Source organism: Fundulus heteroclitus, unplaced genomic scaffold (assembly GCF_011125445.2).
Source record: "Fundulus heteroclitus isolate FHET01 unplaced genomic scaffold, MU-UCD_Fhet_4.1 scaffold_305, whole genome shotgun sequence".
Classification (NCBI taxonomy): domain Eukaryota; kingdom Metazoa; phylum Chordata; class Actinopteri; order Cyprinodontiformes; family Fundulidae; genus Fundulus; species Fundulus heteroclitus.
Window position 1 is genome coordinate 126221 of NW_023396715.1, and position 24847 is coordinate 151067.

At 37.3% G+C, this 24847-nt stretch overlaps 2 long non-coding RNA genes across 2 annotated transcripts; one reads left to right on the forward strand and one right to left on the reverse strand.

Moving 5' to 3' along the window:
* Positions 1–1604: 1604 nt before the first annotated feature.
* LOC118559522 lies at positions 1605–3852 on the reverse strand. The gene is made up of 2 exons (XR_004928909.1): positions 3448–3852; positions 1605–3371 (listed from the first exon to the last, which is right to left on the reverse strand). It is a non-coding gene; the product is annotated as an uncharacterized LOC118559522 (long non-coding RNA).
* A 971-nt stretch (positions 3853–4823) lies between these two features.
* LOC118559523 lies at positions 4824–11905 on the forward strand. Its single transcript, XR_004928910.1, has 6 exons — positions 4824–5475; positions 7025–7137; positions 7575–7727; positions 8091–8207; positions 11322–11475; positions 11654–11905. It is a non-coding gene; the product is annotated as an uncharacterized LOC118559523 (long non-coding RNA).
* Positions 11906–24847: the final 12942 nt, after the last annotated feature.

Here is a 24847-nt window from a genome sequence, read left to right on the forward strand (position 1 = left end):
TCCGCCAACCTTGCACTCAAAATATCATTTATAAGTTTTCCTCCAGTACAAAATGGTCTCTGCACATACAAAACAGCCTCTGCTCGACTAAGAAACAATCCCACCCACGCTGCGGTAAATTTGTGCCAAAAGTCACGTGATGCATTAAGAGTTGTTGTTCAGACTTCCCGACATTGAGAAGAATTCAGTTATCTCTAAACTATTGGGCTAATTTACAGGGTCATAGTGAAGATCATCCAGCACAGAGCACTTTAACATCTTGTTGGGAAATGGAGAAGAGGGAGAGAAAAAGCTTTGGGTAGACAGTTAGACAAAAAGCAATGGAATTAGAAATAACTGATTTAATGTTCAGTCCAGCAGTACCACCTTGGATACTACCTGAATTTAAAGTAGATCTAACACTATTGCGAAAGGGAAATAAGGTCAGGGGGTTTGTTTTAAATTCAAATACAATACAGGAATATATTAATATTTACTACAGTTTCATTCAGATCTACACAGAGGCATCAAAAAAGTTTAGATAACAAGATAGGAGTATCTTTTATTGTTCCAGAGTTTCATATTACAGTGGGAAAGAGGACAAGTGATAATATATGAGTATACACAGGACAAATGCTAGCAATTCTGTTTGCAGTGCAATGGGTAGAAGAAATAAGACCTCTGAGAGTGATTATTTGTTCAGATTCATCTTCATCACTAATCAGTTTACTGATAAAACACTCAAACAGTAGACCAGATATTTTGATAGAAATCCAGCAAACATTACACAGAATTCAAATGATGGACATTACAGTCATATTTTTGTGGGTACCAGCACATATGTGAGTTAAAGGAAATAAAATGGCAGATAAGGCTGCAAAGGAGGCTACAACAAGAAAAGACATTGATGTGTCAGTTAAAATTAGTAAGATGGAAATGATAATGATAATGCATTTAGCCACCGGGCCAGACTAAATCGTTCGGCGGGCCATACGTTTGACACCCCTGGTTTAAACATTAGTTTACTGGTTGAAATGCAGTTCAAAGTCTTCAGCTGATCCAAAATGCTGCAGCAAGAGTTATGGAGATAGTTTCCAGCCAAAAGGTTGTACACAAAAAAGGTGTTGCACACAAATATAAATTGTTTTGCAAACTGTCCGCCAACCCTGCACTCAAAATATCATTTATAAGTTTTCCCCCAGTACAAAATAGTCTCCGCTCGCACAAAACAGCCTCTGCTCCACTACGAAACAAGGCCACCCCTGCTGCGTTAAATTTGTGCCAAAAGTCACGTGATGCTTTAAGAGTTGTTGTTGTTCACACTTCCTGACATTGAGAAGAATTCAGTTATCTCTAAACTATTGGGCTAATTTACAGGGTCATATTGAAGATCATCCAGCACAGAGCACTTTAACATCTTGTTGGGAAATGGGGAAGAGGGAGAGAAAAAGCCTTGGGTAGACAGTTAGACAAAAAGCAATGGAATTAGAATTAACTGATTTAATGTTCAGTCCAACAGTATCCACTGCCTTTACAGTGGATAACCAAACTGGAATCATTGTGGATGTAAGTTTGCTCTTATCATCTTGGATCACATGGTTTGAGATTGCCTCACTTGATGTTTCTTGATCTTGTTCTTTGATTTATTTGCCTTCTTTAATCTCTTCTAGTTCGTTATACTCCCTCTGCCTTTTATCACCTTCCTTATTTTTTTTTGTCTTCCTTGTCTCATTCTTCATGTAGACATATTGGGTGTTTTTTCTTGCAGGTGTTGCAGATACTTCTCTTTTCTTGGATTGATGTCCATAGCAGAGACATCTAAAACACAGTCCCTTTAATTTTTACAAACTTCACTCTTTCAGTGATTGTCTTTTCCATGAAATTTTGACGTCTGAATTCTGTGATCAAACATTTGTTTGTTTCTGTTTTCTCTTCTGTGCTGCTTGCAAATGCGTTTGCCCCAACACTGCTAGCCTTGATGAGCTTTGTTTTCTCTGAAGCATTTGCTTTAAGCGCATGTAGCGACGTCACTGGGTTACATGCTATTTTTGCCTCTCTTGTGACAAAGTCAACAAAGTTACTAAATGTTGGAAATTAACCACACTCCTCTTCAATCTGAATAACTTTCCTATTCCATCTTGCTGTAAGCCAATCAGGAAGCTTGCTTCCATGGCAGCCAGTTCTGCTGCTGCTTCTTGCCTTTTGACAGACAGCTTACTTGAGTGGCTTGAATGTGCACTACTTGACTGTTTGGAACTTTGGGAAGTTGTTGAAGTGCACAAAGAACCAGCTTCTGTGCAAACTTGTTTTTATAGATGCATCAAGAGCTCTTTTGGCTTGTTTAGCAGCAGTTTTCTATTTGTCATAACTGAGCTTGAAACGAGAATGAAGTCTGTTCATCTTTTCTTCACGCAGCACTTGACCCTTTTCATTGAGTTTTTTCTGTCTTGCACTTTTCCTAAAGCCTTCTGCTGAAAAAGCTTCACTTGTGGTCACCTCTTTATGATTTCCTTCTTGTTGCAACTTCACAGCTTCAGTGTCACAGTCTTCCTGCATGGCCATGTCATTGTCCATTTTGTTTAGATCCTTTGGGGTTTATTGTTTAACTTTAGCTTAATTATCTTTACATTAGAAGTATGTAGATTTAGCCTAATTTAAACACATACCCTTTAAATGTGTTCATAAACTTAAATAATTTCTCTAGTTAAAGATCAACTTAGTTGTGCAGTTACAAACACCTTAATCTGAATAATAAATCTTTCAACTATTACAAGACAGAAACTATTTCCATGTAAAACCAAATCACAAAACTTCCCTTTTCGGTACCTTGGTTACCCGTAATAAAACCAACAAACAAAAAACACTCGTATCTGTCTTAAGTTAGCTGGAATCAACTTCCTTGAATGAGATAAAACAAAATGTATATATTTTTCTTAACTTGAGTTTAACTTTTAACATGTGTACACCTGACTTGTATGTATACTGCAGCATGTTACCCTTCAAGCACTTATTGAGTCCCTTAAAGCTTAGCAAGGTTAATTCACCTCTTCACATTTAACTTAATTTAAACGTGTTACTTGGTGGCAAATTAAGCCCGCTGCACTCTCGGACAACATCTGCTTCTGGTTTGGCTAATTCCTGCGTGCAGTCGGCCTTTCCCCGATGCTATAGAGCGACGTCACCCCTTAACGAGCTGCTCGTTGTCGGCTCTGCAGCAGCTGCAACCTCCGCTCCTCTCTGCACTTCTCCAGCCCGAAGCAGGCGTGAGTTCTGGCTGTTACTCCTCCCGGGTTAATCAAGGCTCAACGTCGTTCTTTTGGTTTCAACAGACCATTATTGCGGACAACATGTCTTTACATGTCTTAGAAAATGCCCTTAAAATGCCGTCAGAACTAAGAGGAAACAGAAATCCGAATTAGAATATAATGGTTTACATGAATAAAGACAAGCAAAACAATAAAACCGTACCTCATTGGCCGCACAAACTCCAGAGGAATAAAGATTCTTTATACAGCTTGTTCCCAAAAAAACCCTTGTTTTCGGGTAAAACTTTTGCTACAACAGTCCAATGATGCTCTTTAGTCAAACAAATCAAACGTCCTCTTCCTCTCCCCACTGGCGTCCACCCTTCTAAATCCAATACATTCCTCAATTTCTACCTCCATTTCCACCAGAACCATTCACATACCAGTTTATGCCAAAATCCGCCTTTTCCAAATCCGATATAGTTTATGTTTTGTTTTCCGCGCCGCTCCAAATCCAACCTATTCACCAACTCTGCACACACGCTTTTCTATTGTTTGCGTCTTTACTTCCTACTTCCGGTTCGGAAGATTTTCAACATAAAAGCACCGCAAATACATATAAAATAGAGAACGGTATATTAACATTTCAAAGTAGTTTTTAAATGTCTTTTAAACATATTAAACATATTCGGGGCAGAACAAAGATCTAGAGAGAGTAAAGCAATTAAAATTCTTAGGAGTATGGTTTGATGAAAAACTATCCTGGGAAGTGCACATAGATAAGGTTTTTGAAAAATGTAAAAAGATACTTAATATATTGAGATGTTTAATTGCCCAGGTAAAAAAGTAGTATACTTTAGTGTATTAGAAATATGATTGAAGTACGTGAAGTATGAAACAAGTATGCTTCTACTTGTTGTGCTTTATTTAAAGAGTACTTAATATGTACTTTTTAAAAGTATACTTCAAAAAAGATGTAATTAAGTTCAACTTAAGAGTCCAAAAAGTAAGTATACTAATTTACCAGTAATCAAATTATTATTTAAATGTACTTTTTAAAAGTGTACTTTGTTGTTAATGTATTTTAAATTGTATAGAAGTTTATTTTTTTTAAGTGTATTAAATGTGACATACTTAGAGTGGCAATTCAGTGTACTTATGGAAAGTATATTTTTTGGAAATTAATTGTTAGTATACTGTTTTAAAGTGTACTATGATCTCACTTTATTAGAAGTGTGACTTCTGTATGCTTTATTTAGTACACTCTAAAATAAGTTTATTTTTAGTAGCATATCAGAGTACTTTCATAAAATATGGTAAAATACAAAAATATTTTTTATGTTCCATCAATAAAACACACAATAACGTAATAAAGCTCACATCTCCACAATAAACTATGATAACATAAAAATGTCATGTTTTTATTCAAATAACATCTCTACGCTTTTTTGTGTTTTTTCTTCAGGCTTGCATTATGTTACGCGTTTATCTAGGCTTTTATTTTGAAATATCCTCATGCACTTCCGGTCCTGCCGTGAAATCGTCTTCCAAAAACGGGCCGTTTTTTTTTTTTTTTTTTTTTTTCATTAAGTATTTCTGGTTTTTGGTTTCTAAATTGTGTTGACAAGAAAGGAAAAACTGCTTTGTTTTTCGTTTTTCCGTTTTTGATTTTAAATGGAAATGGAAATGGAAGTAGTTTCAGTTTTTCGTTTTGGTTTTCCGGAAAAAAAACTTTGATTGTACAGGTCATAGATATCCATAATAAAGGCCTTTATTATGGATATCTATGGTACAGGTGGCATATTTGAATAACTATTGTTGAGCACTGCAACAGATCAAGATTCAAAAATCAAGACTAAGCAGTAGATGCTATGAATGGACGGACCCAGGAATTGGACCTACCCATCATTCGGTTCCCACATCCAATCAGTGTGCGCAGCATCATCGACATCCAATCACTATGTAGAAGTTTGGGCGCCACCCAAATAGTTAATGTTTGAAATTATTCATCACTGATACTCAGGCGATAACAGGGTAAAGTTAGCACAATGTATGGGTTGTTTTATTTCGTAGACGGGTCCGTTATTGCAGATAGTACATCTATTATACAGGATGCATATATAAATGCTGGTATTACAGTCACCTGCAAGGAAGACCTCCAGTCCCAGGAAGGCTGGATAGAGGTGATTTTACCAGCTAAACGCAAGCAAGATCCGAAGCCGGTTGCAGCCAAACTGCTGTTCATGGCCGGGTAAGTTCTAAAGCATTCAAACTATTCTGAATACTCTTTGTAACATTAGCTAACCGACTACTGTCATGTAATTTAACGTTACTGATGAAGTGCTTGAAACATAGACTGTGTGTAAGCAAGAAGTTAGGAGAGGCTGTGCTGTATCGTGAATAAGTAGCACTAACGGCCGAAGGGCGTTGTTAGGCACGACGCGAAGCGAAGCTTGCCTCTAGTAGACCTACCTTATTGCTTTTATAAAACTGTTCCCACACAATATTAAAGTAAAAAGAAATATTAGTGAAACTTTCATGAAGTTAAATCAATAACAACATTCCTTCCGTTAGAAAAAAAAATAGTCCCTGACCTTGAACCACAACCGTTTCAATGTGTAATGTGCATGAAAGCTCAAATAAAAACAACAAACCGTTCTCAAACTTTGTCTCATTCTTTTAATTTTTTTTTTACCACACAATATTTGTAAAATTCCCAGACACAAATAGGTTATCTAGGGTGACTATATTTTGATTACCAAAAAACAGGACACTGGTCCCAGCAAACAGATACTCAAATGATACTCGAAGTTTACTCAAGATGCCTTATTAATTTCAATACATTTAAAGTAGGCTATGCCTCCTATGTATGGGTAGAAAATTGTTATATTTATTACAAGACGCAAATTCAGATAGGCTTCTCAGAGGTTTCTCAAGATGTTTTATTATGACAGGTTTCAAAAATAATGAATGAAATGATGATAGAAATAATGTATTTTCTGTATTAGGAGAAATACATATATAAATAATAAATAACTAAAAGAAATACCTCCAAATTGAACAAAAATAGCTCTCACAAACTTACAAAAACGAACTAACAAAATATATTTCTATCTTTAGTTTTCTTCCTCTTTATCCTGTTTTTCTTCCTCATCCTCCTTGTTTGCCCATCTATATTTTGATGTATAGCTGATCTTTCCCTGCAGTTTTTTGAAAACCAGGACATTTTCATCACTTTATAAAAAACAGCCAAGACAGGCCGTGAAAACAGGACATATCCTGGAAAAAACAGGACTGTTGATCACCCTAGCTTATCTCTCAGCACGAGAAAATGTTTTCTTTTTGTTTATTCCGTTATTTTCTTTCTGCACTAAACTAAATATTTACATAGCCTAAATAAAAAAAATAAGGGCACACATTTTGATAGATAACAGTAAGGTCTTAATTTATTTTATTGTCATTAATTTAGTCACTAAAATGCTGCCAAACAAGAGATAATAATCAATAAATATTTGATAAATAGATAATTTTGATAGATCAAAATTCATATTTGTAGAAGTCTCTCCAAATTGTTCCTCAAACCACTTATCCATCGTCATGATGCCACCTAGTAAATGGAAATTTACTTTAAACATTTTAGCCTCTTTTTAATTCTTACTTTTTTCATGTTTTTTTCTATTTTTATGTTGATACGTGTAGTTGCTAAGGGTGTTGCTAAGGGCGCATTCCTGACTTGAACATTTTATTTTTTATTAATAAAAGGTCACATTGAATTTGTATTTTATGTGTCTTCTTTACAGAAAACTACAAAGAAGTAGTCCAGAAGTGTGTTGCTTACCTCAAGTGGGAGGATATATGGTCTTCCTTCGGTCAGTCTGGCCAGAAGAAGGGGGCGGTGAATCAAGGAATGACCGTAAGCTTGACTTATGACTGAACAGTTATGGAACATTGTGTTTCCAGTTTACAAATAATGCTGTGTCATCGTAGAATATGTTTGCCATGGGAGTTACATTGTGAATTTTTCCAGACTTTTCCAAGCTGGGTGCTCAAGCATTTAGCAGATTTAGCCAGCAAATATTTATTTGAAATGATAAATATTACTCAAAAGACTGAAACAAATCAAGTTAGCTATTTTGGAATGCCAGGCATGTTAAGTTAAGATTCAGTCTCCTGTTACAAATATTGTCAATGTGATGGATGGATGGAGGTGGATTCTTGGAAAGTGTGTCACAATATATAGAAATGCACTTGCACAAGCTATTAAAAAACGAGTCTCTGCAGTTACTTAAAGTGGTGGTGTGGACATAAGTCAAAGTTTATCATTCTCTTAAACAAGATGTACGTTGTCAGTCTGGTTCACAGACGGCCAAGATGGGCGAACAGCTGAAGAGGGACCTCAAACGGCAACCTACAAGACCACTCAGTTCTACTCCTGCTAGATATCAGTCTGATTCCGACGACACATGTTGTGATATTTTTGATCCACCCAAAAAACGAAAAATGGTACGTTTAAAAATGTAACTGATTTCATCAAATAAAATTATCTGTGTTCCACAGATAATTTTACAGAGTTTACAGTGGTGGATTATAGCCTATTTGTGCTAAAATGCATGCACTGGCACACTTTGTGCTTCAATTGAACAGTACCAAAGTCCAAACCCAACCTACAAACCAATGTCCTTGGTGCTCAGGGTAAGATGTAGCAGAACTGCATTTTTGTGAAAATTAGTTACTATGCAAGAGTGTATGAACTCTGTTGATTTCTTCACACTCTCACACCATGAAAATTGTGTTTTGGCGTGTGTATGATTAGGAGTGTAGCTGCCCTTTTTGTTTAAGGTAATTAGGTTGATGTTTTCTGCATAGGTGGTACACATCAGTGAGGAGGAGGAGACGCCATCCCTCAGGCGGAGTCTCAGCGGCCAGGGACGGAGCCTGCAGTTTTTGCTGAAATGGATGAGGACAGTTTGAAGGCTCTGAAAGGTGGGTGGTTGTATATGTATGCTACTGATGCCAGGGTTATCTCTGCCACCACCTGAACCCTCCCATACACCTACAGTCATTTTCATTGAGGTCATGAAGTCAACTTTATGAATTTAAGACATGCATCGCACTGTTAATTTCAAGAACATGCATGTTACATGTTATGTCTTAGAATACAGACCTGACTTCCCACATTACAAATTTGAAAATAATCCACTTAACTCAAGTGGTACGGATATAACTACAAGGCCTCTGGCAGAGTGGCGCAGGTACCAATACTGTGACCACAAGTGTCATACTGCTTTTATACATCTCTTCCCCTTCCATCGTGATTAAAGATATAAAATTGTGTTTTCAATCATTTATGTAGACTTATTTATATATCCACTCCAATAAATAGTTCTAATCTTCCATCTCTGTTGTCAAGCATCTCAACTTATCAGTCAAGAGAAGGGTCCAGTGAGACAGGATATATGGTCTTATTCACATAAGAATTTGCAGCAGTTGCTTGCAGGGTTCCCACAGTTTATGGAATTTTTGTAATATCATGGATTTTCTGGAACAGTCAGGAAATTTCTTAATTTTTGGGGCAAAGTCATGGATATCAGGGATTTTTGTTTTAGCAGTTTAAAATTGTCTTGCGAAAATAAATTAATACAAATATATTTCCATACAAAATTGGTGTATATCTGGTTATTAGCTCAGGTCAAAGGTTTTCTTTGGATTTATGAACCAGCAGGTCAGAAAGTTCAGCGGATTGAACAGCTGACAACAACTTCCCTCGGTAAGCGTGTCTGTTGCTGCTCCTGCAGTTAATTAATTATTTTCACCTGTGGCCATGTCACCTGTCAGCGTTTATTCCCTCCTTCCAGTAACTTAGCTGATAAACGCAGCGACCGACCAGGAACCTCCTCATTATTCGCTGTTACGTTTTATTTAAACTCGAAGAGTAAAGCGCTAGCTCAGGCTAATTCAGCACAACACGCTTTTTTTTTTCTTTCTTTTTTTTAAAGACGGGTTGGAATGTGCAACAATGTTCTGCATTTGACTGGGTCCGATTTGGAAAAAGTAAAAAAAATAAAACCCACCTGCGCTTTTCTGAACAAAAAAAATGGCAGTCAATAAGCAGCAGCTCCACCTGATGAGCCGCTGCGCACCACGACACTACTTGAATGATGAGGATTTAGATACATACAGATTATTAAGGAAACTACGTCAAAAAGATTAAAAAAATAAAAATAAACTGCAGCTACAACATGGACTGGAGAACGGGTTCTAACTGAGGGAGACTAATGGCGATTCTGAGAGAGCTTTAATTAAGTTATTTTTTTTATTTTAACACGGAGTGGAGTGCGATGTTAAGCTTCACTGTAGAAGCAAGTCGTACTAGAAACCGCTGAGAAAGCCTCCTGTCTGTGGATCTATGGACTCATTTTACTCCGACCCTAAAACACCTACCAGACAGACAGTACTGCAGCCAAGATTACCTTCAACAATATTTAACTTCACGCAATACTTTAATAACATTTTGGTAATCAAACATTTTCATATTTAAAAGCAAGTTATGTTTTTTCTGATAAACTTGGAGCAATTTTATTAAACTTTTTAAAAATTTAACATCCCATCCTTCATCGATTTTCTATACCCACTTTTCCGTACAGGTGTGACGTCAAGCCATATCTGATGGGGAAACCACTGATCTCTATTTATTCACTGGGTGCTGATTGGCCGTATATAATACAGGTCGCTGTGAAGCCACCAGCCGCTACACTGGTACTCCCTATTTTCCTCCTGTAACTAGGGAATATGTGCGCTACAGCATCGGATAACGAATATTTTCTCATGTTTCTCATGACTTTTAAAATGTCAAATGCCATATACTTTTATGTTATGTACTAAAACTATCAAGTACTGAAATATTATGCATGTTATTTATATATATATATCTATATATCATGTAAAATATTTCAGCACCTAATTTCCTAGTAGTTGATAGTGTTAGTACTTCCACTGACTGTAAAATTATCTGTGAAACGTTTTAACATAGCCAAAAAACTGCTTGTTGTTGCAACCAAATCCTATGGGATTCTGTGAGAGTAGGGAGTAGCAAGATGGCGGCCAGTGACTTCAATTTTTTGGGCAAATCAGCAATCCAGGGAATAAATGTAGATCAGTGGGGGAAAGGCATTCGACATCACACAGGGTCATGGGGGGCTGTTGACTCTCCAGCAGTCAGTGAGTGAGAGGCGGGGACACAGGGTCCATCCTGGACAGGTATCCAGTCACAGGGCTAAAAGTTAGCAGTTTTATTACACTTTAAAATAGTTAAGTGATGCCTTTTTTATAAACTCAGGAGTTGTGATAATGAATTGCTGTGCAATAACGGGCAAAGCAGAGACTGATTATTGTAATGTGCGATCTGTGTTAAACTAAAATGTATGACATCATAGTGTTGTTTATGTCCTGCATTGTCCAGGTTGTGGTTGGCCTTGTATGCTCATAGGATTAATGTATACTGAATGTGACAGGAAGCCAGAGGAGGTAATGTTCAGGTGTGAAGTAGATGATGTAATGATGCAAGCTGCTGTCTTTTGCACTAGTTGTAGTTTATGGAGGTTTTCTGGAGGGAAGGGAGCTGAAACTGTAAAGTGGACTGTGGACCAGTTTGGCTAAAGTGTGAAGGAAGAACTTGATGCTGCAGAAATAAAACTTGGAAGCAGTGGATGGAGAGAGCTGTCAAGGATGATGCCAAGGCTCTGAAGCTGAAAGGTGGGACAGATACAGGAATGGTCATTGCATATTGTAAAACTATCAGATTTGCTTAAAGTTGACTTTGCACAATAAGCAAGTGAGGGAACTAATGTGGCATGACGTCCACGGTCCCGGGAATACATGGGCTGACTCAAAAAAAATTCAGTCAAACTGATTATTTTTGCTTTAACCCCTGAAATAAGCCAATACACAAAAAAATCTTACAATAAATCTCACTAATCTTACGTACGTGGAGGTACGGTTTGTGTTAAAACACTTGAAACCAAGACACGTGCTAACCTTCCCTATAGAGAAGTGTTCTTAATTTACCTTTTGTCTTTATCTGCTTGTGTGTTTTCACAGGTGTCATTGGGCAACTCAACAGTGAGAGTTCCAAAACGCCTCTATCAGAAGCTGAGTGGGAGGAGGATGTCCCTCTTCACACAGGAACTGGCCACATTGGTGTTTGGCGGGAAAACTTTGGCCAAGGCAACTCTCACAGGGAAAGGAAAAAAAGGTGAGCTGAAGGAGCAGCTTGAGCCAGAAAAAACAAATGCAATTATAGGTACAGTAATGTCATAGTTATGAACCCAAATCCATTGTCATGATTCATTGACAAATCCATTATCATCAATGATTCTATTTCAATGTTATACATCATGTTTTAATTCATGCCCTCTTTCCTGTTTTCACAGATGCAGTGAGGGAGCGATTCCCCAACACCGAGGTGGCAGAGATCCGGGCCCTTCTACGAAGGAAGTGCAACAATGAGAGCTACAAGGCCTCTAGTAATTCAAGTCAGAGCTAGATGTGCATTGTGTAATAAGTTGTTCGCCATTGTTCTGTTCCCGGCATTTCAGAGAAAGGTGACAGTTCAAGGTGTTGATCAAGCAGTAACTGCTTTTGTATGTTACTTTCGTGGTAATAATAAAGATCCTTTTCTGAAATGCAATGTGTAATCTGTTGATTTAATACACTTGAACTGAATTGTAATATAATACACTTTTTGTGTAATAGCAACATTCATGCTTAAGTATAAGTAAATGGGGATAAAAGTGCAGATAAAATATACATCAAACAATTTGTTTCTACCTTACACTATAATAACATTGCACTGAAAGTACGTGTCTATGATGTTTAGGTTGTAATTGAAATTCACTTCAAAAACATTATTAATGTAATATTGGGACACTTTAAAAGCACTAAATATAGTTAGGAAGTGCATTTGTAGATCACTTGAAATGTTACAGAGGCATACTAAATTAACTGTTTATAGTAATTATAAGTATGATAGCAGTATGCACAAAATGTATTTAAACACAACTATAATTTGCGCTGCAATGCCTTTTTAAGTGTATTTCTATTAGAATGGCAATACAATGCAATTGTACTGTAAGTGTGCCTAAATGCTCATCAATTTTAATTTTCATTAGTGTATTTTAGTGCACTTGAAGTTTAAAAAAAGTTGTTCCATTTTAGTATACTATTTACACTTGAAGTGTAGTCAAATAGATGTTAAGTTGAAGTTAATACATAATTTAATACACTTAACTATACTTGGATTTTACGAAAATAGTACAAAATGTAGAAAATATACTTAGTACACTTTATTAAAGTATATTTTTAATAGAATTATTTTTCACCTAGGTGGGTATGAATGATCAGATAGGAAAGCTATAAGATTAGTTTATATAAATCTAATTAGATCTACAATTGATTATGGAAGTATAGTGTATGGATCAGCATCGGAGACAGTACTTAAAAAATTGGATATCATACAATATCAAGCATTGCGCTTAATAACAGGAGCAATAAGGACAACTTCAACATCAGCTTTACAGGTGGAAGTGGGTGAAATGCCGTTAGGACTGAGAAGAATACAACTGTCATTAAATTACTGGGTTAATTTGCAAGAACACGATCAAATCCATCCTACAAAGGTAACTTTACATTCCTGCAGTGAAAAAGAAGGTTCATAATAAGTCATTTGGTTGGACAATTATTCAGAAAGCAACAGAATTAGGATTAAATCATTGAAATATTAGTCCAACAGTACCATTATCAATAACACCACCATGGATCTTACCTGAAACAATAGTAGATTTAACAATATTGGAAAAGAAAAATAGAGATAAAATATATATATATGTAATTCTTTAATAGTGGAGGAATATATAAAACAGTTTTATAATTATGTAAAAATGTATACGGATGAATCAAAAAAATCAATTAGGACAAACTGGAGTAGGTGTAATAATTCCAGAGTTTAAACTGCATATAGGGAAGAAATTAAATGAAGGAATATCTGTTTATACGGCAGAAATGATTGCATTATTAGTTGCTGTAGAATGGATTGAGGAAGTGAGACCATTAAGAGCTGTCATATGTTCAGATTCAAGTTCATCATTGATCAGTTTAAAAAGAAATCATTCAGAAAGCCGTCCAGATATCTTATTAGTAATTCAACAAATATTATATCATATTCAGATGATGGGGTTATCAGCTGTGTTTCTTTGGGTTCCTGCACATATAGGAGTGAAAGGTAATTAAATGGCTGATAAGAAAGCTAAAGAGTCGATAAATAAAAGTAAGAGTGATTAAGAATAGACATGGGTAAATCAGAGGTTCAAAGTATTATGCTGCCATCTTGTGGTCAAAAATAATACCCATTTTTATGACAAAATGACATCTTTGATGAAAATTAATTGACTTTCTTTAGGGTTTACACAATTGGTCCAAGAGACTTTTTTGTAGGGACTGAGAAGTTACATCTGCTTACCAAGTTTCATAATTCTCAGACAAAGCATGGCTTGGGGCTTACTGATTTAATGCGTTTTTAATGGTTTTCCACAAACCTGATTTTTGCAATGTGACAGCTCAGGCAAATATGCATATTTCATAAAACCTTTGATAACTTTTAAGCCTCAAGGTCTCATCTCCCTGCTGAAAAAATTTGAAAGTGATAGCTTAAAATGCCTAGGACTAGTTCGTTAAAGTTCGAGGCAAAAACCGTCAATATTTTACCCTTTGACCCAAAATGGCAGGCTTCCTGTGGGTTTTAGAGCATACCCACAATAGACTTTTTTTCATAACTTTAAAAAAGCTACCTAGGTAAAAAATTTCAGCTTTCTACGTGTTACGGTTTGGCCCAACTCACTCTAGTTGGCGCTGTTGAGCGGGTTTGCCACGCCCGCTTTCAATTACACTAAAATCATGCGATTTCTCACGGGGGACAATTTTGGGCAAAGTTTGGTGAGTTTTCATGCATGTTTAGGCCTCCAAAAAGCCGTTTCAAAAGTCCCAAGAATAAATAATAATAATAATTAAAGCCGCAAGCGGCGATGAGCGGCCCTCGCAGCCAAGCACCGCTGGGGTACGCGCACCGCCTGCCGCCAGCCACCGCAGAAAATGTCACGCATTTTACGCGCATGTCCACCGGGCAATTCACACGAACCCGTTCGGCAGTGAAATCAGGTGCAGATCGGTTGATGCAGCAAGAAGATACAGCCGTTGAATAATGATATTGCATTTGGCCACCGGGCCGGACCAAATCGTTTGGCGGGCCGTACGTTTGACACCCCTGGTTTAAACATTACTTTACTGGTTGAAATGCAGTTCAAAGTCTTCAGCTGATCCAAAATGCTGCAGCAAGAGTTATGGAGATAGTTTCCTGCCAAAAGGTTGTAAACAGAAAAGATGTTACACACAAATAAAACTTGTTTTGCACACAAAAAGTTGTGTTTCACACAAAAGAAATTGTTTTGCAAACTGTCCGCCAACCTTGCACTCAAAATATCATTTATAAGTTTTCCTCCAGTACAAAATGGTCTCTGCACACACAAAACAGCCTCTGCTCGACTAAGAAACAATCCCACCCACGCTGCGGTAAATTTGTGCCAAAAGTCACGTGATGCATTAAGAGTTGTTGTTCAGACTTCCCGACATTGAGAAGAATTCAGTTATCTCTAAACTATTGGGCTAATTTACTAAATGATTGCATTATTAGGTGCTGTAGAATGGATTGAGGAGGTGAGACCATTAAGAGCTGTCATATGTTCAGATTCAAGTTCATCATTGATCAGTTTAAAAATAAATCATTCAGAAAGCCGTCCAGATATCTTATTAGTAATTCAACAAATATTATATCATATTCAGATGATGGGGTTATCAGCTGTGTTTCTTTGGGTTCCTGCACATATAGGAGTGAAAGGTAATTAAATGGCTGATAAGAAAGCTAAAAGAGTCGATAAATAAAAGTAAGAGTGATTAAGAATAGACATGGGTAAATCAGAGGTTCAAAGTATTATGCTGCCATCTTGTGGTCAAAAATAATACCCGTTTTTATGACAAAATGACATCTTTGATGAAAATTAATTGACTTTTACATTCCTGCAGTGAAAAAGAAGGTTCATAATAAGTCATTTGGTTGGACAATTATTCAGAAAGCAAGAGAATTAGGATTAAATCATTGAAATATTAGTCCAACAGTACCATTATCAATAACACCACCATGGATCTTACCTGAATCAATAGTAGATTTAACAATATTGGAAAAGAAAAATAGAGATAAAATGTATATATGTAATTCTTTAATAGTGGAGGAATATATAGAACAGTTTTATAATTATGTAAAAATGTATACGGATGAATCAAAAAAATCAATTAGAACAAACTGGAGTAGGTGTAATAATTCCAGAGTTTAAACTGCATATAGGGAAGAAATTAGATGAAGGAATATCTGTTTATACGGCAGAAATGATTGCATTATTAGGTGCTGTAGAATGGATTGAGGAAGTGAGACCATTAAGAGCTGTCATATGTTCAGATTCAAGTTCATCATTGATCAGTTTAAAAAGAAATCATTCAGAAAGCCGTCCAGATATCTTATTAGTAATTCAACAAATATTATATCATATTCAGATGATGGGGTTATCAGCTGTGTTTCTTTGGGTTCCTGCACATATAGGAATGAAAGGTAATTAAATGGCTGATAAGAAAGCTAAAGAGTCGATAAATAAAAGTAAGAGTGATTAAGAATAGACATGGGTAAATCAGAGGTTCAAAGTATTATGCTGCCATCTTGTGGTCAAAAATAATACCCGTTTTTATGACAAAATGACATCTTTGATGAAAATTAATTGACTTTCTTTAGGGTTTACACAATTGGTCCAAGAGACTTTTTTGTAGGGACTGAGAAGTTACATCTGCTTACCAAGTTTCATAATTCTCAGACAAAGCATGGCTTGGGGCTTACTGATTTAATGCGTTTTTAATGGTTTTCCACAAACCTGATTTTTGCAATGTGACAGCTCAGGCAAATATGCATATTTCAGAAAACCTTTGATAACTTTTAACCCTCAAGGTCTCATCTCCACGCTGAAAAAATTTGAAAGTGATAGCTTAAAATGCCTAGGACTAGTTTGTTAAAGTTTGAGGCAAAAACCGTCAATATTTTACCCTTTGACCCAAAATGGCAGGCTTCCTGTGGGTTTTAGAGCATACCCACAATAGACTTTTTTTCATAACTTTAAGAAAGCTACCTAGGTAAAAAATTTCAGCTTTCTACGTGTTACGGTTTGGCCCAACTCACTCTAGTTGGCGCTGTTGAGCGGGTTTGCCACGCCCGCTTTCAATTACACTAAAATCATGCGATTTCTCACGGGGGACAATTTTGGGCAAAGTTTGGTGAGTTTTCATGCATGTTTAGGCCTCCAAAAAGCCGTTTCAAAAGTCCCAAGAATAAATAATAATAATAATAATAATAATAATTAAAGCCGCAAGCGGCGATGAGCGGCCCTCGCAGCCAAGCACCGCTGGGGTACGCGCACCGCCTCCCTCCAGCCACCGCAGAAGCTGTCACGCATTTTCCGCGCCCGTCCACCGGGCAATTCACACGAACCCGTTCGGCAGTGAAACCAGGTGCAGATCGGTTGATGCAGCGAGGAGATACAGCCGTTGAATAATGATATTGCATTTGGCCATCGGGCTGGACCAAATCGTTCGGCGGGCCGTACGTTTGACACCCCTGGTTTAAACATTAGTTTACTGGTTGAAATGCAGTTCAAAGTCTTCAGCCGATCCAAAATGCTGCAGCAAGAGTTATGGAGATAGTTTCCTGCCAAAAGGTTGTAAACAGAAAAGGTGTTGCACACAAATAAAACTTGTTTTGCACACAAAAAGATGTGTTTCACACAAAAAAATTGTTTTGCAAACTGTCCGCCAAGCTTGAACTCAAAATATCATTTATAAGTTTTCCTCCAGTACAAAATGGTCTCTGCACGCACAAAATAGTCTCTGCTCAACTAGGAAACAATCCCACCCACGCTGCGGTAAATTTGTGCCAAAGGTCACGTGATGCATTAAGAGTTGTTGTTGTTTAGACTTCCCGACATTGAGAAGAATTCAGTTATCTCTAAACTATTGGGCTAATTTACAGGGTAATAGTGAAGATCATCCAGCACAGAGCACTTTAACATCTTGTTGGGAAGTGGAGAAGAGGGAGAGAAAAAGCTTTGGGTAGACAGTTAGACAAAAAGCAATGGAATTAGAATTAACTGATTTAATGTTCAGTTCAACAGTACCACTGCCAGCAGTACAGCCTTGGATACTACCTGAAGCTAAAGTAGATCTAACACTATTACGAAAGGGAAATAAGGTCAGGGGTTTTGTTTTAAATTCAAATACAATACAGGAATATATTAATAGTTACTACAGTTTCATTCAGATCTACACAGATGCATCAAAAAAGTTTAGATAACAAGATAGGAGTATCTTTTATTGTTCCAGAGTTTCATATTACAGTAGGAAAGAGGACAAGTGATATCAGTATACACAGGAGAAATGCTAGCAATTCTGTTTGCAGTGCAATGGGTAGAAGAAATAAGACCTCTGAGAGTGATTATTTGTTCAGATTCATCTTCATCACTAATCAGTTTACTGATAAAACACTCAAACAGTAGACCAGATATTTTAATAGAAATCCAGCAAACATTATACAGATTCAAATGATGGACATTACAGTCATATTTTTGCGGGTACCAGCACATATGGGAGTTAAAGGAAATGAAATGGCAGATAAGGCTGCAAAGGAGGCTACAACAAGAAAAGACATTGATGTGTCAGTTAAAATTAGTAAGATGGAAATGATAATGATAATGCATTTAGCCACCGGGCCAGACTAAATCGTTTGGCGGGCCGTACGTTTGACACCCCTGGTTTAAACATTAGTTTACTGGTTAAAATGCAGTTCAAAGTCTTCAGCTGATCCAAAATGCTGCAGCAAGAGTTATGGAGATAGTTTCCTGCCAAACGGTTGTACACAAGAAAGGTGTTGCACACAAATATAAATTGTTTTGCAAACTGTCCGCCAACCTTGCACTCAAAATATCATTTATAAGTTCTCCCCCAGTAGTTTTTCTTGCAGGTGTTGCAGATACTTCTCTTTTCTTGGATTGATGTCCATAGCAGAGACATCTAAAACACAGTCCCTTTAATTTTACAAACTTCACTCTTTCAGTGATTGTCTTTTCCATGAAATTTTGACATGTCTGAATGTTGTGATTTAATCTCCCACAGAATACACATTTGTTTGTTTCTGTTTTCTCTTCTGTGCTGCTTGCAAATGCGTTTGCCCCAACACTGCTAGCCTTTATGAGCTTTGTTTTCTCTGAAGCATTTGCTTTAAGCACATGTAGCGACGTCACTGGGTTACATGCTATTTTTGCCTCTCTTGTGACAAAGTCAACAAAGTTACTAAATGTTGGAAATGAACCACACTCCTCTTCAATCTGAATAACTTTCCTATTCCATCTTGCTGTAAGCCAATCAGGAAGCCTGCTTCCATGGCAGCCAGTTCAATTCAATTCAATTCAATTTTATTTATATAGCGCCAATTCATGAAACATGTCATCTCGAGGCACTTTACAAAGTCAAGTTCAATCATATTATACAGATTGGGTCAGATTATACAGATTGGTCAAAAATGTTCCTATATAAGAAAACCAGTTGATTGCATCAAAGTCCCGATAAGCAGCATTCACTCCTGGGGAAGCGTAGAGCTACAGGGAGAGTCGTCTGCATTGTCCATGGCTTTGCAGCAATCCCTCATACTGAGCAAGCATGAAGCGACAGTGGGAAGAAAAACTCCCCATTAACGGGAAGGAAAACCTCCGGCAGGACCGGGCTCAGTATGAACGGTCATCTGCCTCGACCGACTGGGGGTAACAGAAGGCAGAGCAGAGACACAACAAGAGAGACAAACAAGCACAAAAGCACACATTGATCCAGTAATCTGTTCTACATTAGATGGTAATAGCGGGTGAGCCGTCTTCACTGGATGATGTCACAGTTAACAGAATGCCAGACCAGGTGTACCTACTACGAAGAGAAAAAAAAAGAGAGAGAACAGAAAGTTAAAGCAGAAATGACAACACGTAATGCATTATTGAAGAACAGTAGAACTCTATAGAGTGAGAAATTTAGATCCTGATGTCCTCCAGTAGCCTAAGCCTATAGCAGTAAAACTATAAAGGTAGCTCAGAGTAACATGAGCCACTCTAGTTATAATCTTTGTCAAAAAGGAAAGTTTTAAGATTAGTCTTAAAAGTAGACAGAGTGTCTGCCTCACGGACCAAAACTGGGAGTTGGTTCCACAGAAGAGGAGCCTGATAACCAAAGGATCTGCCTCCCATTCTACTTTTAGAGACTCTAGGAACCACCAGCAGACCTGCAGTTTGAGAGCGAAATGCTCTGTTAGGAACATACGGGGTAATCAGAGCTCTGATATATGATGGAGCTTGATTATTAAGGGCTTTATACGTTAGAAGAAGAATTTTAAATTCTATTCTTGATTTTACAGGAAGCCAATGAAGGGAAGCTAAAATAGGAGAAATATTATCCCTCTTGTTGATTTTCATCAGAACTCTTGCTGCAGCATTTTGGATCAGCTGAAGACTTTGAACTGCATTTTGTGGACTTCCTGATGGTAAAGAATTACAATAGTCCAGCCTTGAAGTAACAAATGCATGGACTAGTTTTTCAGCATCACTCCTGGGCAGAATGTTTCTAATTTTGGCGATATTCTGGAGGTAAAAAAAGGAAACTCTGGAAACCTGTTTAATATGGGATTTAAATGACATGTCTTGGTCAAAAATAACACCAAGGTTTTTTACTTTATTACCAGAGGCCAAGTTAATGCCACCCAAATTAAGTGATTGGTTAAGAAGTTTATTTTTTGAGGACTCTGGCCCAAAGATTACAACTTCGGTCTTGTCAGAATTTAGATGCAGGAAATTTAAAGTCATCCAGCTTTTGATGTCATCAAGACATGACTGCAGTCGAAGTAATTGATTGGATTCATCAGGATTTATGGATAAATATAGCTGAGTGTCATCAGCATAACAGTGGAAATTAATCCCATGCTGTCTGATAATTTTACCGATCGGAAGCATATATATAGTAGAGTTATAGCAGCTTCTTGCTTCTTGCCTTTTGACAGGCAGCTTACTTGAGTGGCTTGAACACGCACTACTTGACTGTTTGGACCTTTGGGAAGTTGTTGAAGTGCACAAAGAACCAGCTTCTGTGCAAACTTGTTTTTATAGATGCATCAAGAGCTCTTTTGGCTTGTTTAGTAGCAGTTTTCCATTTGTCATAACTGAGCTTGAAACGAGAATGAAGTCTGTTCATCTTTTCTTCACGCAGCACTTGACCCTTTTCATGGAGTTTTTTCTGTCTTGCACTTTTCCTAAAGCCTTCTACTGAAAAAGCTTCACTTGTGGTCACAGTCTTCCTGCATGGCCATGTCATTGTCCATTTTGTTTAGATCCTTTGGGGTTTATTGTTTAACTTTAGCTTAATTATCTTTACATTAGAAGTATGTAGATTTAGCCTAACTTAAACACACACCCTTTAAATGTGTTCATAAACTTAAATTATTTCTCTAGTTAAAGATCAACTTAGTTGTGAAGTTACAAACACCTTAATCTGAATAATAAATCTTTCAACTATTACAAGACAGAGAAACTATTTCCATGCAAAACCAAATCACAAAACTTTCCTTTTCCGTACCTTGGTTACCCTTAATAAAACCAACAAACAAAAAACACTCGTATCTGTCTTAAGTTAGCTGGAATCAACTTCCTTAAATGAGATAAAACAAACAAAATGTATATATTTTTCTTAACTTGAGTTTAACTTTTAACTTGTGTACACCTGACTTGTATGTATAGTGCAGCAGGTTACCCTTCAAGCACTTATTGAGTCCCTTAAAGCTTAGCAAGGTTAATTCACCTCTTCACATTTAACATTTAACTTAAACGTGTTACTTGGTGGTAAATTAAGCCCGCTGCACTCCCGGACAACAGCTGCTTCTGGTTTGGCTAATCCCTCCGTGCAGTCAGCCTCTCCCTGATGCTAGAGAGCGACGTCACCCCTTAACGAGCTGCTCGTTGTCGGCTCCACACCAGCTGCACTTCTCCAGCCCGAAGCAGGCGTGAGTTCTGGCTGTTACTCCTCCCGAGTTAATCAAGGCTCAACGTCGTTCTTTTGGTTTCAACAGACCATTATTGCGGACAACATGTCTGTACATGTCTTAGAAAATGCCCTTAAAATGCCGTCAGAACTAAGAGGAAACAGAAATCCGAATTAGAATATAATGGTTTACATGAATAAAGACAAGCAAAACAATAAAACCGTACCTCATTGGCCACATAAACTCCAGAGGAATAAAGATTCTTTATACATCTTGTTACCAAAAAAACCCTTATGTTTTCAGGTAAAACTTTTGCTACAACAGTCCAGTGATGCTCTTTAGTTGCGTCAATCAAACAAATCAAACGTCCTCTCCCGCTTCATCTCCCCACTGGCGTCCACCCTTCTAAATCCATACGTTCCTCAATTTCTACCTCCATTTCCACCAGAACCATTCACATACCAGTTTATGCCAAAATCCGCCTTTTCCAAATCCGATATAGTTTATGTTTTGTTTTCCGCGCCGCTCCAAATCCAACCTATTCACCAACTCTGCACACACGCTTTTCTATTGTTTGCGTCTTTACTTCCTACTTCCGGTTTGGAAGATTTTCAACATAAAAGCACCGCAAATACATATAAAATAGAGAACGGTATATTAACATTTCAAAGTAGTTTTTAAATGTCTTTTAAACATATTAATACATATAAAAACATATTTGGGGCAGAACAAAGATCTAGAGAGAGTAAAGCAATTAAAATTCTTAGGAGTATGGTTTGATGAAAAACTATCCTGGGAAGTGCACATAGATAAGGTTTTTGAAAAATGTAAAAAGATACTTAATATATTGAGATGTTTAATTGGGTATGAATGATCAGATAGGAAAGCTATAAGATTAGTTTATATAAATCTAATTAGATCTACAATTGATTATGGAAGTATAGTGTATGGATAAGCATCGGAGACAGTACTTAAAAAATTGGATATCATACAATATCAAGCATTGCGCTTAATAACAGGAGCAATAAGGACAACTTCAACATCAGCTTTACAGGTGGAAGTGGGTGAAATGCCGTTAGGACTGAGAAGAATACAACTGTCATTAAATTACTGGGTTAATTTGCAAGGACACGATCAAGTCCATCCTACAAAGGTAACTTTACATTCCTGCAGTGAAAAAGAAGGTTCATAATAAGTCATTTGGTTGGACAATTATTCAGAAAGCAACAGAATTAGGATTAAATCATTGAAATATTAGTCCAACAGTACCATTATCAATAACACCACCATGGATCTTACCTGAATCAATAGTAGATTTAACAATATTGGAAAAGAAAAATAGAGATAAAATGTATATATGTAATTCTTTAATAGTGGAGGAATATATAGAACAGTTTTATAATTATGTAAAAATGTATACGGATGAATCAAAAAATCAATTAGGACAAACTGGAGTAGGTGTAATAATTCCAGAGTTTAAACTGCATATAGGGAAGAAATTAAATGAAGGAATATCTGTTTATACGGCAGAAATGATTGCATTATTAGGTGCTGTAGAATGGATTGAGGAAGTGAGACCATTAAGAGCTGTCATATGTTCAGATTCAAGTTCATCATTGATCAGTTTAAAAAGAAATCATTCAGAAAGCCGTCCAGATATCTTATTAGTAATTCTACAAATATTATATCATATTCAGATGATGGGGTTATCAGCTGTGTTTCTTTGGGTTCCTGCACATATAGGAATGAAAGGTAATTAAATGGCTGATAAGAAAGCTAAAGAGTCGATAAATAAAAGTAAGAGTGATTAAGAATAGACATGGGTAAATCAGAGGTTCAAAGTATTATGCTGCCATCTTGTGGTCAAAAATAATACCCGTTTTTATGACAAAATGACATCTTTGATGAAAATTAATTGACTTTCTTTAGGGTTTACACAATTGGTCCAAGAGACTTTTTTGTAGGGACTGAGAAGTTACATCTGCTTACCAAGTTTCATAATTCTCAGACAAAGCATGGCTTGGGGCTTACTGATTTAATGCGTTTTTAATGGTTTTCCACAAACCTGATTTTTGCAATGTGACAGCTCAGGCAAATATGCATATTTCATAAAACCTTTGATAACTTTTAACCCTCAAGGTCTCATCTCCACGCTGAAAAAATTTGAAAGTGATAGCTTAAAATGCCTAGGACTAGTTCGTTAAAGTTTGAGGCAAAAACCGTCAATATTTTACCCTTTGACCCAAAATGGCAGGCTTCCTGTGGGTTTTAGAGCATACCCACAATAGACTTTTTTTCATAACTTTAAGAAAGCTACCTAGGTAAAAAATTTCAGCTTTCTACGTGTTACGGTTTGGCCCAACTCACTCTAGTTGGCGCTGTTGAGCGGGTTTGCCACGCCCGCTTTCAATTACACTAAAATCATGCGATTTCTCACGGGGGACAATTTTGGGCAAAGTTTGGTGAGTTTTCATGCATGTTTAGGCCTCCAAAAAGCCGTTTCAAAAGTCCCAAGAATAAATAATAATAATAATAATAATAATAAAATCTGCAGTTACAATAGGCCTTCGCAGCGCTTAGCTGCTCGGGCCTAATAATAAAATCTGCAGTTACAATAGGCCTTCGCAGCGCTTAGCTGCTCGGGCCTAATAATAATAATAAGAACAACACAGAAACAATAGGCCTTCGCAGCGCTTCGCTGCTCGGGCCTAATAATAATAATAATAATAATAATAAAATCTGCAGTTACAATAGGCCTTCGCAGCGCTTAGCTGCTCGGGCCTAATAATAATAATAATTAAACAACACAGATACAATAGGCCTTCGCAGCGCTTCGCTGCTCGGGCCTAATTAGCACTACAGATACAATAGGCCTTCGCAGCGCTTCGCTGCTCGGGCCTAATTAAAACCGCAAGCGGTGATGAGCGGCCCTCGCAGCAAAGCGCCGCTCTGGCTTATTGGCCACCGCTGGGATTTGCGCACCGCCGGCCGCCCGCCACCGCAGATGCTGTCACGCATTTTTTCCCCGCCCGTCCACTGGGCGATTCACACGAACGTGTTCGGCAGCGCTCCCCCACGACTCACAAAAAATCTGGTGCAGATCGCTCGATGCAGCGAGGAGATACAGCCGTTGAATAATGATAATGCATTTGGCCATCGGACCGGACTAAATCGTTCGGCGGGCCGAATTCGGCCCGCGGGCCGTAGCTTTGACACCCCTGGTTTAAACATTAGTATACCAATTTAATCAAAGGTATCTTACTAGCTGTTAATCCAGCTTAATGTGAAAAGTTAACAAAACCATTTTAGTTTTTTAAAGTTACTTGCTATTTCATGTGTCTAAGGGTTTTGTTTCTTGCATTAAGACAGCTTTTATGAAAGTTTAACATCTAAATTGGTGGATACACACCCAAAAGTA